The sequence below is a fragment of the Dermacentor albipictus genome, chromosome 3 (genome assembly GCF_038994185.2).
Source record: "Dermacentor albipictus isolate Rhodes 1998 colony chromosome 3, USDA_Dalb.pri_finalv2, whole genome shotgun sequence".
In the NCBI taxonomy this organism is placed as follows: domain Eukaryota; kingdom Metazoa; phylum Arthropoda; class Arachnida; order Ixodida; family Ixodidae; genus Dermacentor; species Dermacentor albipictus.
The window spans coordinates 133,503,088-133,517,437 of NC_091823.1; the positions used below are offsets into that span (position 1 = coordinate 133,503,088).

The window sequence follows — 14,350 nt, forward strand, 5'->3', positions numbered from 1 at the left end:
AGCAGTAATGAGCAATATAGACTGATATGACTTGTAATGACTAGTAATGACTACTAATTACCAATATGTCTAATAATGAATTGTAACGACTGCAATTGATTACAAGTGACTAAAAAGGCTTACTAATGAGGCAAGTGATAAGAGAAGGAGGAGTAGGATTGCGCCGTTCACCTTTTAGGAGAGATCTTAAGAGACGCTGTAATTTTTTTCCTAATTCCACCAACCATCTTGTTTTACAGGAATTTATTAAATACATGTGTTCATTTGATAAATTATGCATGAATTTTGAATACATAAGCCGTCGCGGGACGGTCATATATTCCTGGGGTGCTCGCCAAAGAATGCTTACTCATTAAAAGTTAGCGAATACATAATATAAAAAAATTATTGTCGCTAAATAAATATTACAACAAAAGTAGGACTTGAGAAAGCAGAAGCATGAAGGTGGAGATAATATCGAATTGTACAGTATATAGGAAGAAAGGGCTTAACAAACGTTTCTCTAGTTAAAAGCCAGGGGTGGAATTAACTAAGCTGCTGGGTCCACACGCAATTTATTCGCCTAGAAGTTCTTACGCTAACATGCAGGCGTTACCGAAGAGGCAGCGCATTTAACTCGGGGCATCGTATGAGACCCAAGAGAAAGCAAAGCTGCAATTAAACAAGAAGAAACGAAAGACGCATGGTCATGTGATAGCATGATCGCACGTCATGCATCTGTAGTTGAGGCCATATTTTTACGCCTAATCACTACACACCCATATTCGAAGGCTTGCGTTTCCGGATGTCTGCTGCAGCACCGATAAGTGCAACCACGCTCTCGCATTCACCGCACTGCCATCAAAAGGATAGCAATGGAAGGGTTACGCGTTCTTATAACATTTCTTCGAGACACACAAATGATGGAGGAATGGTGAAATACTTGTATTTGGCGCTGAAATAGACGCTCAGGCGGAACAGTTTGCCGGCCAGGTGTGCCATGCTACACCGCCTGAAGATACATCACCACCACCACCATATTGAAAATGATTCAATCTCTTTATTTCAATATTGATCATGCGAAGGAAGAAAGAAAGCTGCATAGCGAATAGTTCACATTGTCTCAAATGAAAGCGACCAGCACCCGCATGTTCATCGGTATGGTATGTTATAGCGCTGCACACCGTTGCAAGTGCGATTCTAATGTCGTGAGTCTGCTCGATATCAGCCCCCTCGGTAGTCGGTACCGTCTACGAGGCTGTGTCGACGATATAGGAAAACACCAACTGATGATGAAACGTGCACTCGCTTCGCACAGGATCCCTGTCCAAGCCTGGAAGAGGTATGAAAGATGCCCTAAAACAGAAATGTTGAAAAAAGTCATGTCTACGGGCCCTCGCAAATTATTACAAAACTTCGCTGTGCAAATTCCTCTGCTCATCACACTTTTGCATCGTATCAGCTATCACCGCTAGGTGTTCACTTCTCCTCAGCTGATAAAACACAATGTTGCCTCGCGTGATTATCTTGCAGGTTCAGACGGCCGCATTCCGACAGAGGTGAAATGCACAAATGCGCGTACACTCCTATTTTAAAGACCGTTAATTATTGTTAGGTGGGGGACGTCAGGCCCTGCAGCCCCTAACTACGCTGTGTGTCTTAACCTAGGTGGCAACCAACGGAAGTCAAGGCTAGTCAGAGGACATCACACAATGTTCAGCGCCAACGTTTCCATAAGTTTACCAGCACCATACAAACACACGTTCAATTGCACTTCAGAATACTGCACCGCACCGCACATGGAGTACGTATCGGCTCCACATTCTAGCTGGTTTCGAATCAAATCAGTTTAAGTCGTTGATCTTGCGACCCTCACGCACTTTATTCAGAGCAGTCACTGCACATATAGTACGAAGACAGAGGGTAGGAGGGGGGGGGGTTGTTTTCAATCTGCGACAGACACCGTTCTGCAAACAGGAATGTGGCCTCGCATTACCGAGCGAACTGTGGCGCGAAAGCAACGGTGCGTTCAAATTCCAGGTGAATCTTGGATGCTGTAAAACGTCATCAGCATATTCTTACGTCCACTGCAGGACGATAGCCTCTTAAAGCCAACCCTATTTTCCTTGACCTGTACTGGTTGACTCCAAGTTGTGGCTGCGAGTTCCCTTATTTTATTACTCGCCTAATTCTCCGCCATCCTCAACCGCGCTTCCTTTCTCATCGCACCCACTCCGTATTTCTAACGAAGCGCCCATTATGTGCCATACGAATTACGTGGACTGCCCAGCTCCTAGTTTTCCTCTTGATTTCCATGGCCCTTGTTTGAGCCCTGATCCACACCACTCTCTTGCTGCCTCTTAGCGTAAGGCCTACAATTTCTAGTCCTTTGCCTTGTTTCTGCTGTGCTATTCTCAAGCGTCTTGTTAACTTCCAAGCTTGTGCTCCAATGATAGTAACAGAAGAATGGAAGAATCCTATGCTTTTCTTTTCAACGATGGTGGTGAGCTCCAGGTCAGGATTTGGTAATGCCGGCCGCATGTACGTCGACACGATTTCAATCTCCTGTAAGTTTCCTTCTCACAGTCTGGTTTCCCTAAGAGTTCCCTATGAGGCACGCTGCACAGCTAAATACAGGTATCCCTCGTTTAAGCGTTTATTTTCTTTTAAAACTTCTTGTGCGCAAACAAACAGGGACGAAGAATAAGAGGAACACAAGGACGAGCGCTTTCTAACAACTTGTTTTATTTTTGAAGAACCACCTGCTTAAATACCCAGAGACCTGTGCGATCCAGCCAGCAAAGCATGCCTATAGCGCATATATTACCCACAGATCGGCGCGACCTAGTCAACCGAGCACGTCTATAGCACATATAACAACACTTGTGACAAAAAGACGTGGACCAAAGCCACCCGGTCAACATAAAGATAGTAAGTCGCACGAAACAACCACTTACAATAAAATGAGTTAAAGATGTGATGACAGAAGCGAATTTTATTTATCCAACAATGAAGCAGAAGGATGGCTGATGCATTTTTTCTTTTGTTTTTCAATCCAGTCTGCTTCCACAATTTCTCTCGCGGTTTGATTCCTATGCCTATTCCTATGATGATTCCTATGATTCCTATGTCGGTGCCACTATGACAAGGTGAGAAATCATGTTCTTGGCAATGCGTTGCCAAATGCGTACTAGGGCGACCTTTCAGACTGGTGTTTCCTTAACCTCGTGTTAATGCATCTCGCAGTCTGCCCTACGTACACATGACCACACGTCATAGGAAACGGATAAACAATGTTCTTCGTGCAATGAACAAATTGGTTCTTGCGCGGATGTTTAACACTACATTCTCTCTTTACATCATCCTTACTTTCGAAATTATTTTTTACCTTAGAACACGCACTACTTATTTTGTTTTTCGCCGAAAATACCACTTTTACTTCGTAACTACCAGCGACCTTTTACGGTCTGTGTTAAAGGCCGTGCACATACGGAATCACTGAAAACTTGGAAGCTATATCCTTATGCCATCGATTTTTTGTGCATTGTTCTTTACCCTGCTTAAGCTGTTTCATTAGCCTAGCGCATGACGACAGCATCACAGCGAGTGGGTACACAGCCTTTCTCTACCTATCGACTTGCTAAAAAAATGCAATGTTTACAGTGTGGTAACATGACTTCAACAATGCTGAGTGGAAACACGAAACGACTATCCCATTATTCACAGGCCTGGAATGGTTCGAGGCATAGTTCATTAGTGGTTTTCCAGCTCGGGGCGAGAATGACCAACACACTTGTTCCGGTAGGAATTCTTACTTGACATCAAAAAACTGTCGCCTATTATCGCCGGTACTTCCGAAGTAAATGTCAAACCCTTGCCCAGAGAATTAAAGGCTGCTACAACCCTGTTCCTGAAAGCACCCTTGTCTACGTGACAGCCTAAAATCAAGTCGTCATCGACATATCTGTAAACATTATTTACTACATCTTCTAAATCTTTGGCCAACTCTGTCTATGCTGCCCCCAAAAATGCGTTTTTTGCATTTCTCGCGTAATCCACTGCCTAGAAGCTGGTAAGGCTTTTGACGTAATATTCTCATTCATTTCCACGTTTCGAAGACAGATTATGGCGTGATATACGTATGTTTACGTCTATCGTCTTGTCCTATTACGTATTTAACATTTAGAGCCATTTATAAAGGCCTCCTTTGTTAGAATAGCGTAACCTCCGCCAAAGCTAGCTCCGACATCTGCCAAATGCGCCGTACTCCTCCCTGTTGTTTGCGAGCTTTCGTAGCTCTCAGATTTGATGATGTAAATGTATGCGTGTATGATACGCAGCTGTCGCACTATAACGAGCAAGGTCGGTTCGAGTAGTTCGCGAAGCTTCGGGCGAAAAGCGGTTTAGTACAAATTGTCACCGACATCAGCAAGGGTGGTTATGGGAGCAGCGACTGAAAGGCGACTATGTTTGGAGGGAACAAACACTGGGAAAGTAAAAAAGCGTTTTTTTTTTAAATTGAAGCGAGACACAGTTAGATGGATTCACAGAAATTAAAACTCCAGTCAATTTTATATATTCGTGACGAATTAAGAAAATACAAGTTTATTTAATTTTAATATTAACATTATATACGTTTCTTTTCAGCGCCCATCGTTACACGGGGCGTTGACGCCGCTATCACTCGCATTGCAATGCGGCTCTTAAAATGTGCAGGAAGGCGCGCTCGTAATGTTTACCTGTTGAAATACCCCCACGTCACACGCTGTGCTTTTTTGATTGTCGAAGTTTGTCTAAATTTGGTGACACGTGTACCTTCATCGCTTTTTAACCTATTCAGTCAGAAGTATTTAGTTACGACCGCCAGATAATTGTGTAGTTGTTTTCGTGCGAGTGCGCTGGCCGATGGGATTGGCATACGACGAAATGATAAGCACTCTGCACCTGAAGCTTTCGTCGCCCTCCAACGAAAGTATGTCTTGTGCAGGGGTGCGATTTCGACAACCGTACGGCTGGCCTTTTCCTGCATCGCTTTCCACGCTGAAAGCTCGAAACGTCCATCAAGTCGAATGGCGGGGCAATTGCATATATAGCTGTAAAGGCGGGCCAACAAAACAAATTTCGCGCCTTCGAAAATACAATGACGTCACTTCAGTTTTTAAGGGACATGGCGTCCTATTATTTTTTATTCCGCCAGAAGTATTCCCTTCACATACAGAGGGCGCTAAGCCCCATGAACCGCCGATGAACCGCCATGTTTTGAACGTGTGGTTTTCTATGGAAGCTTCACTACCAGCTTTATTTACCTTGTAACCACTGTAATCTGAAGATCATGCTATGCTTCGCCGAATGTGTTTGGCGCAGAGCGTCGGTATATATGCATCCGCCACTACACTGTAGCTTTAATGCGACAAAATGTACCGTTCCGGCCTATGTCCGGGGTACCTTTGGGCCTTTCGCTTCCTAAATAGGAATGACCCCTTTTTAATAAGGCACTTTCAGCCATATAGGGCGTGGTATGGTACTTCGCTCTCTCCGGCTTATGCAATACATCGAGGCATTTACAGTGCAAGTGATCCCCACGCCAAGGAAACTGATCTCTTAGACCATCGAAGTGATTTGCACCTTTTTCCAATCGAGGAGCAGGCGACGCTCTGACCATTCCAAATTTACGGGTTCGGGAAATCTGCCCACTAAAAGTGCTGGACGGTGTTCAGCAAAAATAGAGATGACTGAGCCAAGTTGTTACCAGAACATCCATCATCGTTTTACGACAAATAGCAGTTGCGATTCATACCAGGCATTAAACGATCAAAGGCATGTATCCCTATTTTAGTAACGCATCTGTAAACTGCTTCATTGTGAGGAGATACAACTCAGACGAGCCTGGCCCATGCATTGAGATCGCCGTGTTTTCGATGATAGAAAAGAATAATGACACGCCAGTCACAGGGCCACCGTATGTGGAAAATAACGACGATAATCAAGGCAATGAAAAACAACATAGAAAAAAAAGAAAAGTATTTGCGATCAGCAGAGGTACAAGACGCACCTATAGAAACAAGTCTGTGATGCGCAGCTATCGCTAAAACAAATGATAGGACTCACCGAAATGTGTTGATAATGAACAGAACACAGTGCAAAGTACAGCACGCCGTAGATTCAGTACACGCAACTATAGGAATCTGTGGAATGCAAAAATACTGTTTTTCTGACACAACCTCTTGTATCCTACACACTTATTAATACTGCGTGCATCCGGAAGATACAGACAACGAATATACCAGGCATATAAGAATAGTGCAATCGTTACAAAAATAATATAGATTGGCGGTTTCTCTCTATGTAAGGCCTAATATCTATTGCATATTCTGCGCTCAGTTTAGTGACGCAAATGATGATTGAAGCGCGGGAGACCTATGTTGAAGCGAATATACAAGTTATTGAGGTACTGCAGTAAAGCTTCAACTATGGATAGTTTAGCAAACAAATTAAATATAACATAATTAATACAGTAACTAAGGCAAATCTTAAAATATTTCTTGTTCCTTGTTTTCTCCAAGAATACTCTCCCTGGAACGAAATAAATGTTAACAGTTTGTCATAACTTCGTTTGATGTGCAAGTAGGTTTGCGCATTGCACCGATAAGAAAAAAAAAGAACTAGGCATTTTACTAAAACAAAATGCACTAATAAAATGCATGAAAATAAGACAAATAAGACAAATGTGTTTATCTGCCCGCGTTTATTTCGTCGAAACTGGAAAAGCAATATAGGATCAGTGTGTGGCGGGCTCCGCCTGTGGCCGGCTCCGCCTGTGGCGGGCTCCGCCTGTGGCGTTTGGGGAATGCTTTTGTCTCAGGTGAACAAACTTACCTAATTAAATATTTTGAAAGGAAACTTTGCTATGCGTATGCAAGTTGTTATAGTAAGGACGATATCTGGACCAGGATGAGAGGTTCCGTAAGTCACCGACGTCTTGCATTCTTCTTCAAGAAACCTAGCATGAAATGCACAGTGCATTCAAGCGCAATACTCATGTACCACCTCCATGCGAAATACAATTCCCCACTCATGTATTACTTGTGACTAGCTTCAGCGACTTCTATCGTAATCTTGTCAAATACCTTCATTCAGGAGCAGAAATAAATTGAAGGCTTTTAAGGGAAAGCTCGAACTCAACTTCACATGTTTCGTCACTATGGAGTTAATGTAGGCTGCCTGACACATCGAGTCTGTCAGCGCAAAGGACGCTGATTCGCTCCAGAGCAGTGGAGCTGAAATAAGGCCCAAATTGATGGTCGCCATTTGGCTTAACGACCTGTGGAGAGACGGAAGCCCCATTTTCTTTTTTTTCTTCCCCTGGCAAGTGTTGCGGATAAGGTTGCGAAAGGGCGGCGACAATTGCCGACCGTGCCGAATGATTGGAGCCGAAATGTTCCGCTGCTCTCGATTCCATTACAGACTTCTCTTCCCGAATGATCCTAACTGTGCTCGCGATGACAGGAGCTGCTGGCACTTGGAGCTGTCTGTCAGGACGGCGCATATTGTTTGTTTCACACTGTAAAAAAAAATTTTCCTTACTTTACAGAAAATTTGCTGGTAATTTGTGACCGAACACTCTTCCGTAAATTAAGAACGGTCATTTCCGTAGAACGGACAACTGTAAAAGAGAGACCGTAATACAAGATACGAGTGCTTCTGTATCTAGAAAACGGAAGACTCTGTATTCTGAATCTGTACTATGACCGTTAAAGTACGGTGCTTCTCGTATTCAGAAACGGAACGTAAATTAAGAACGGTCATTTCCGTAGAATGGACAACTGTAAAAGAGAGACCGTAATACAAGATACGAGTGCTTCTGTATCTAGAAAACGGAGGACTCTGTATTCGGAATCTGTACTATGACCGTTAAAGTACCGTGCTTCTCGTATTCAGAAAACGGAACACACTGTATGCTGAATCTACTATAACCGTTAAAATACAGGTGCTTGCCGTATTCAGAAAACGAAAGACTCCGTATGCTAAATCTGTACTATATCCGTTAAAGTACAGGTGCTTCCCGTATTTCATCTTGCAGAGCATATCCATTATTCGAAGAATGTGCCATCGGGGACAAAATTGCCCAGGACGTGCGAGAGTCGACCGAATTTTATTGGAGTGCTATTTGCTGGGATCAGCCGTGCCACCATCTGCGTTCAGACTGTGCATTCGTGACCCACTGTTTTCAGCGGTCTTGAGCAGAAATGCAATTTGGTCATCACTCGCACTTCCAGGGTACTTTTGTCCACGATAGTACATCTCCTTTAATGCAAATGTCATGAAGGCAGCTCATAGTCAAAGCAGCAGATCACCATTGAGAAAATTGTCTTGCCAACACACTGACATGGCTGCAGAGATAAAACACTTTGCACTTTGTGATATGAATGCACTGCATAGCATATATACAAAAAGGTGCAACATTTCAGTCCTCAAGTTCTTAGATCACAGAAGCAACTTTATTTTCTTCAATCACTCGTCTCGCACTTCTTCCTGGCGAAAGTTGTTCTTGACTCCAAACGCTTGCAAGGATAAACTTGCTGCTGTTAGGAGAAACAAATAGTATTCGTGAATATCCATCCTAAAGAAAGCGGCAAAAAAGTATAATCACAGAACACGACAAAGCAGTAACTTCGGTGTTAGAAAAACATGTAAGTAGATCAACATTGTTGGAACAAGGGATGTTGCTGTAGCCAACATTTCGACATAGGTGCTTGTCATTAGGGTAGCAAATGTTTTCCTTGGCTGTGTTGTTTTGGATTTTGCATATCTCACTGGCCCCTAGCCTCATTGGGGGAGAAGTAACTGGTGCATATAATAGGTCAAGAGAAGCCAAAGTGTTAAAATAAAGGAAGGAAGGGTGTGCTTAGCAGTGGTGACTGTGATGGAGCGGGTATGAGCGATGCTGTCAGTACTTGCCAAGAGTAGGGGTGACCAAAACAGAAAACGATGTACCCATGTAAGCAGTCATTAATCCAGTAGACCTAATCTTCCCAGAAGACAAAATAGGTATCAAGATAAACAGTTTGCACTTTTGGAAAAAGGAAAACGAAGAATTAAGGAAAATAAATTTTGTATCAAGATGCATCTGGTTAAGATCACTGCAAGTGATCTTAACCAGATCAATATATATTTGGTTGAAAGCCGATGAAGAAAAGATATATTAACCAAATATTAAAAAATAGGGACATTAAAATTAAACTGGGTATGACCATAAAACAGTAAAGAACAGCCTGTGGAAAAAAAAATGGGATGGATAATATAACCAGGTGCAAGATTGCAAAACGTCGAGCGCTGTTTATATTCATGCTGCTGTTGACAGCTTCAAGTTTCTGTCTTCCGGTGGAACCTTTGTCTTACTTGAACAAGGAAACAGGTCATTTTTTAAACAAGTTAGTTCAAATGCAGTTCAAAGTTTCAGCAGTGCTATAAAGAAGAAAATATTATGGCCAGTTCTGGGTGTGCTTTCATTCACCAGTTATTTCCACCGGTGTAAGTTCAAAATTTAATGGTCTAAATGGACCTTAGCTCTTGACAAACCATTAGCTGGTCTTTTTTTCAACACAGATGCCTGCACATTATATGTGTTGGCAGGAATGCTAGCGAACTACATTATACTTGTTGCCACAACCAAAGTGAAACTTGGTAACAGTGATTGAAAAAAAAAACCAGCATTCCACAATATTGATTCAAGTCGTCTGGAAAAGTTGCTTAAGTTAACGCACACCCCCTACCCCACCAGACACAATTATTCACCACACTGACTCTCATGGTGTCAACCATGCTATTACAAGACTAGGCATCAAGTGAGGAGAATTAAGGGATAAGAGGGCACAATGCTTTTTGTTAGAACATCAAATGTGCTTTACATAAATGCTACATTCCAACTAACAAAGAAGCAACCGGTTTGTGAGATAGTGACCAATGCATACAAAAGCTAATGACATTCTGTGCAGCAGAATCTTTACGATGAGGTGTTATGCGCACAAGTGCACTCTTTCACACAAAATGACACCCTGCAGTCAAACCTTGTGCCAACATTAGAGGTTGAAAAACACCGTAGGGGAAAGCAAAGAGTGCTAAATTTGTTGAAAATTACTAAAAATTATTCGATTATTCATTATCCTTACTGTTCGTTAAAGATTCACAGATTGTTCCCTACGGGTGCTGTAAACAGGCACCCTGCTTTTACAGTGGTAGCAACAATGATCTGTGGCACAGACAAGAATAAATGCTCATGAAGTTTGTGCAAGAGTATACCCTACAAATTGCACCCCATTTCACATTCCAATATGGTAGAAGAGGAAGACGAAAAAAACTACTTTCTGGCGGAGGATGCATACCCTAGAATAGAAGAAACAAGTGTACCCTAACCATTGCTGCTGCCGATGCCTGTGCACTAGCAGTTACATATAATATGGCAGTTACAATTGTTTTTCCACAAGCACTGCAAGCTGCGGCCAGTTTACCAGTACACAGCTGTAATAAATTTAGGGCAAGCTAAAGCTCTCTAATGGATTTATCTCATATGACACAATTGGAATGCAATATTCTGCAAATAAGTGAAGCACGATGTGCCATCCCATACAATGAAACACCTTTGAAGAATCTGAATCACCACCTGCACTCTTAGGCAAAGTTACACCCTTTGGAGTGGCCCTTCTGCCACACAACAATAATCGTTATCTGCCTTGATGCGTTTCCTTTCTTGAAAACGCCACGGCCGCTACTTTGCTGTCGGGAATGCTATCATGCTGATAACGCGCATGCCGTTCGTTACTGGAAAGCACAGGGCTCGCAGCGTTAAAGAAAGGAAATGCATAAAGGCAGATGACAATTATCGTTGTGCGGAAGAAGGGGCACTTCAAAGGGTGTAACTCTGCCTAAGAGTGTGGGCCGTGACGAGGGAAAAGAGTGTGTTCTGTGTAAAGTAGTGCACCTGTATAACCTAAAGCTTTGGAGAATGCATTTAGTATGAGCTGGGAAGGTTCCTAATTTTAATTGCACACAGTAAAAACCACCATGCAGTTTTGCAAAACGCAAACCCCCTAACTTTTTGTTGTTCAAACGTAATGACACGTAGGGCCATAACATGTACATTATGGGTTTCTTTCCCAAACAATCAAAGTGAATAGCACCAACCTAAGTGTTATGTGCCTTCTTGTTAGTGTCGAATGCTGCGATCGGCAGAGAAACGAATTTCTGGAGCAATATAAAGTATTAGGTACTGTGATCTCAGTTCTTTCACTGCTGTTTAAGCATTATCGGGTCTTAAAGTAAAAAAACGAGGAATAAATACATGCATATTTTACGTCACAACCCTCATAAGTATTTAGTAGTCTGGATTATAAAGGATTCCAGATTTACAATGCAGGACAGATTTTATTCCACTGAAAGAATGGCATCATGCCAATGATTCTGCATTTGGTGCTATATTTGTTTGTATTTAGTTCAGTTGGAATGTGTGTGTATCATCAGCGATATCGCTTGACATGTTTTAGATTGACTGTTTTCTAAATTTAGGCAAATTCGTATTTTCAAATAACCTTGTATGACACCAAGAACTTGCTTAGCAGGAGTATTTCTAACATTTGCAAGATATGAGGCTCTTGAATGCATATCTAAGCCTGGAGTACACGCCGCCCCCTAATCTCATCAGCAAGTTTCTGGAACTCATCTACGAGGTTTCTTATGATGAATGTAAAGTTGCTTGAACGGGATAAATAGGGAACTTATAACAGGTGAATTATGCAGCATAAGAATGATGTCAGCAAGAAGCAAGCATCAAGAAGCACTGTCACTCAATGTGCATAGACTATCAAACACAAGAATTATTTGGGATGATTTAAAATTCTGGCATTGGAACGAAATGTCTTTTAATGTATATATAAACTGATTATTCACTCTACTACCACTACCTTCATTAGAAACATTCATAATCATTATCCTATCTATGCCACATCATCCTAGCTAATATTCAAGCCTTCATAAGCTGCTTTTTTTACTGCTAATTCTCTGTGGGAAAGAGGTGTCCGTATGAAGACCATTACCCGATTTTTGATAAATGATAAGGGAAAAACTTCACACCAAAAATGCATTGAGCTTGAGGAAGTTCTGTGTTTGATGCTGTTGGTTCTTTTTTCCCTTTGCCATCATTGACCCACCTGGTTAGCTAAGTAGACAGAAAAGCTGCAGGAGAAAGGTGGGGGTGCCAAACCAGACTTGTGCCCCAGGGGACCTTTTCACGGTCACTGGAGGAACTGCCTGTGGCCTCGGCATCTTCCTTGAGGGCCATGGCCATGTCTAAGAAACCTTGTCTCCACAGGCTGCACAAAGAAAGATAATTTGCTGAGCTAAGGCTTTTTCTCAAAAGAACCCATTTAAGTTGTATTCATGGCTTTGCACCACAAAACTGACACATGACTGGCCACTCAAGACACTTTATGTGTATTCGCAGGCTTATTCCTTGGAAAAACACTTTTATGTAGCACACAATGAGTAACAGTAACAAAAAAGTGTATCAGGAGGCTTTCATATTGCTCTACAACTTTTGATTGACACATTTCATTTAATTATTTGAGATATTTAATAACTAATTAAGAATTATGTAATTAGGCAGAATGCACAAAATAATCAGAGTATCTTCAAGCGATGGCAGACATTACCTTCATTTTGTCTAGTTACATCGCATTTACATATTTCTAAATCTTGGCGCATGATAGTTAAGCCACCCTGTAGATCAAAAAACAATATTAAAATTTTCATAATCATCTCTTGCGTGTTATTGGTGGCCATGGCTGCTTCAAGTTATTCTTTCAGTATGGTACAAGCAGTTTTGAAGTGAAATTGTTTTGCATCGAGGGCATGCAATCTAGACAATCAAGCAAAAGGTCAAGTTGTGTACACTATTCAGATGTTTAACTAAGAAGCTGCAGGAAAAGGAAACAGGACACAACACCTAATAAACAATACAAAATTTGAAAATTTAAATTGAACAAGAAACCAGTTTTTGAAAACACAGAAAAAAAGCCAGCAGCTTACATTGAATACACCCTTGCTATGTACTCCAAGTGAAGTTGTTACCGCAATGCTTGGGCACCATATGAACGTAACAATCAACAACTTCGAGCAGAATATTAACACCACTAAATGAACTGGCCTTTGAAGATTCTTGATCTGAAATCCTCAACGACTTGTTCTGGCGTTTAATCTGTCAAGCTCAATCTGTATTCTCAAAAGCTGGCTCTCGGCCGTAATTTCTCTTCAGTTGTGAAAGCTGTCTCCACTAGCTAAATAAGCGATGAAAATAAAAAAGGAACTTCAACATGCTCGCAATACGTTGACCATTTGCAAGTAAACAGCAGCCTTTTTGGGCGCCCAGGTTGCTTGGTGCAAATCTATTATGCCACAGTACTTGCGTTACCCAGTACCAGCCACTTTAAAATGCAATGTGTTCAGAGCCCTTTCCCTCTCTTTTTCTGCTTTGGAAACAGTTTTACATGTGTTCAGTAGGCGTCGAGAAAGGGGACAGAAAACACTGTGCACCACTGATTTCTAACATGTTTCGCTGGATGCAGCACACCGCACCGGATGCAGGTGCAGCCAGTGGAAATGCTATGTCATGCAGTCGCTTGTCCTGGAAGCAGGGCATATGGTGAACTAACTAGTGCGTGTGATCAGATAATATTGCTGCCGAAAAACTTTTCTTCGTGGTTTTTCACATTTTAGGAGGTCTCTACATGTCTGGCAAGCGCCTTTATGACAATCTGAACCCGTATACGATAGTGTTCTCTTACATCAAGTTTTTTCTGATTTACCAGTGTTTCCATTGCACGCCACTTATGTTAGCGACACTGTAGACACTACAATGGAAAAATTCTGGACACCTCGAAACACTGCTTGGGTAGTTTATGGCACATCAGGCAGGCATGTTAGGGGAAGAAATGCCACACACCCGTGCAACAAAGTGGTGCCGCAAAGTTGTGAAGCACCAACTTCCGGGACAAGGCCGGCTTTAGTTGAGGGCGCTCGATGTGCGGTTCATCCCCTGTAGTAGAGATCAGTGGCGTGGACCCTTTTATACTGGCTGTCTTTTCTGGCCGCAACCTTGGCAACAGCTTCCACCACACTTTTTTTGAACCTGCAACATGTGCAGAGAAAGTCACATCACTGTGCGTTGATTGTATGGCTTTATTGTTCTACACATTCTATCAAATGATTAAAAAATACAGTTAACACATTTTTACTACTGTATATAGACAGTCTAGTTGCTATACATGCGAAACATTACCATTCCTCTGACAGAATGCAACAATAGAAGCGTACACTGTAA

General features: G+C 42.1%; 1 long non-coding RNA gene across 1 annotated transcript; it reads right to left on the reverse strand.

The window, feature by feature from the left end:
* Positions 1–8,484: 8,484 nt before the first annotated feature.
* On the reverse strand, positions 8,485–14,083 carry LOC135904957 (uncharacterized). The gene is made up of 3 exons (XR_010565266.1): positions 13,973–14,083; positions 12,183–12,344; positions 8,485–8,561 (listed from the first exon to the last, which is right to left on the reverse strand). It is a non-coding gene; the product is annotated as an uncharacterized lncRNA (long non-coding RNA).
* Positions 14,084–14,350: the final 267 nt, after the last annotated feature.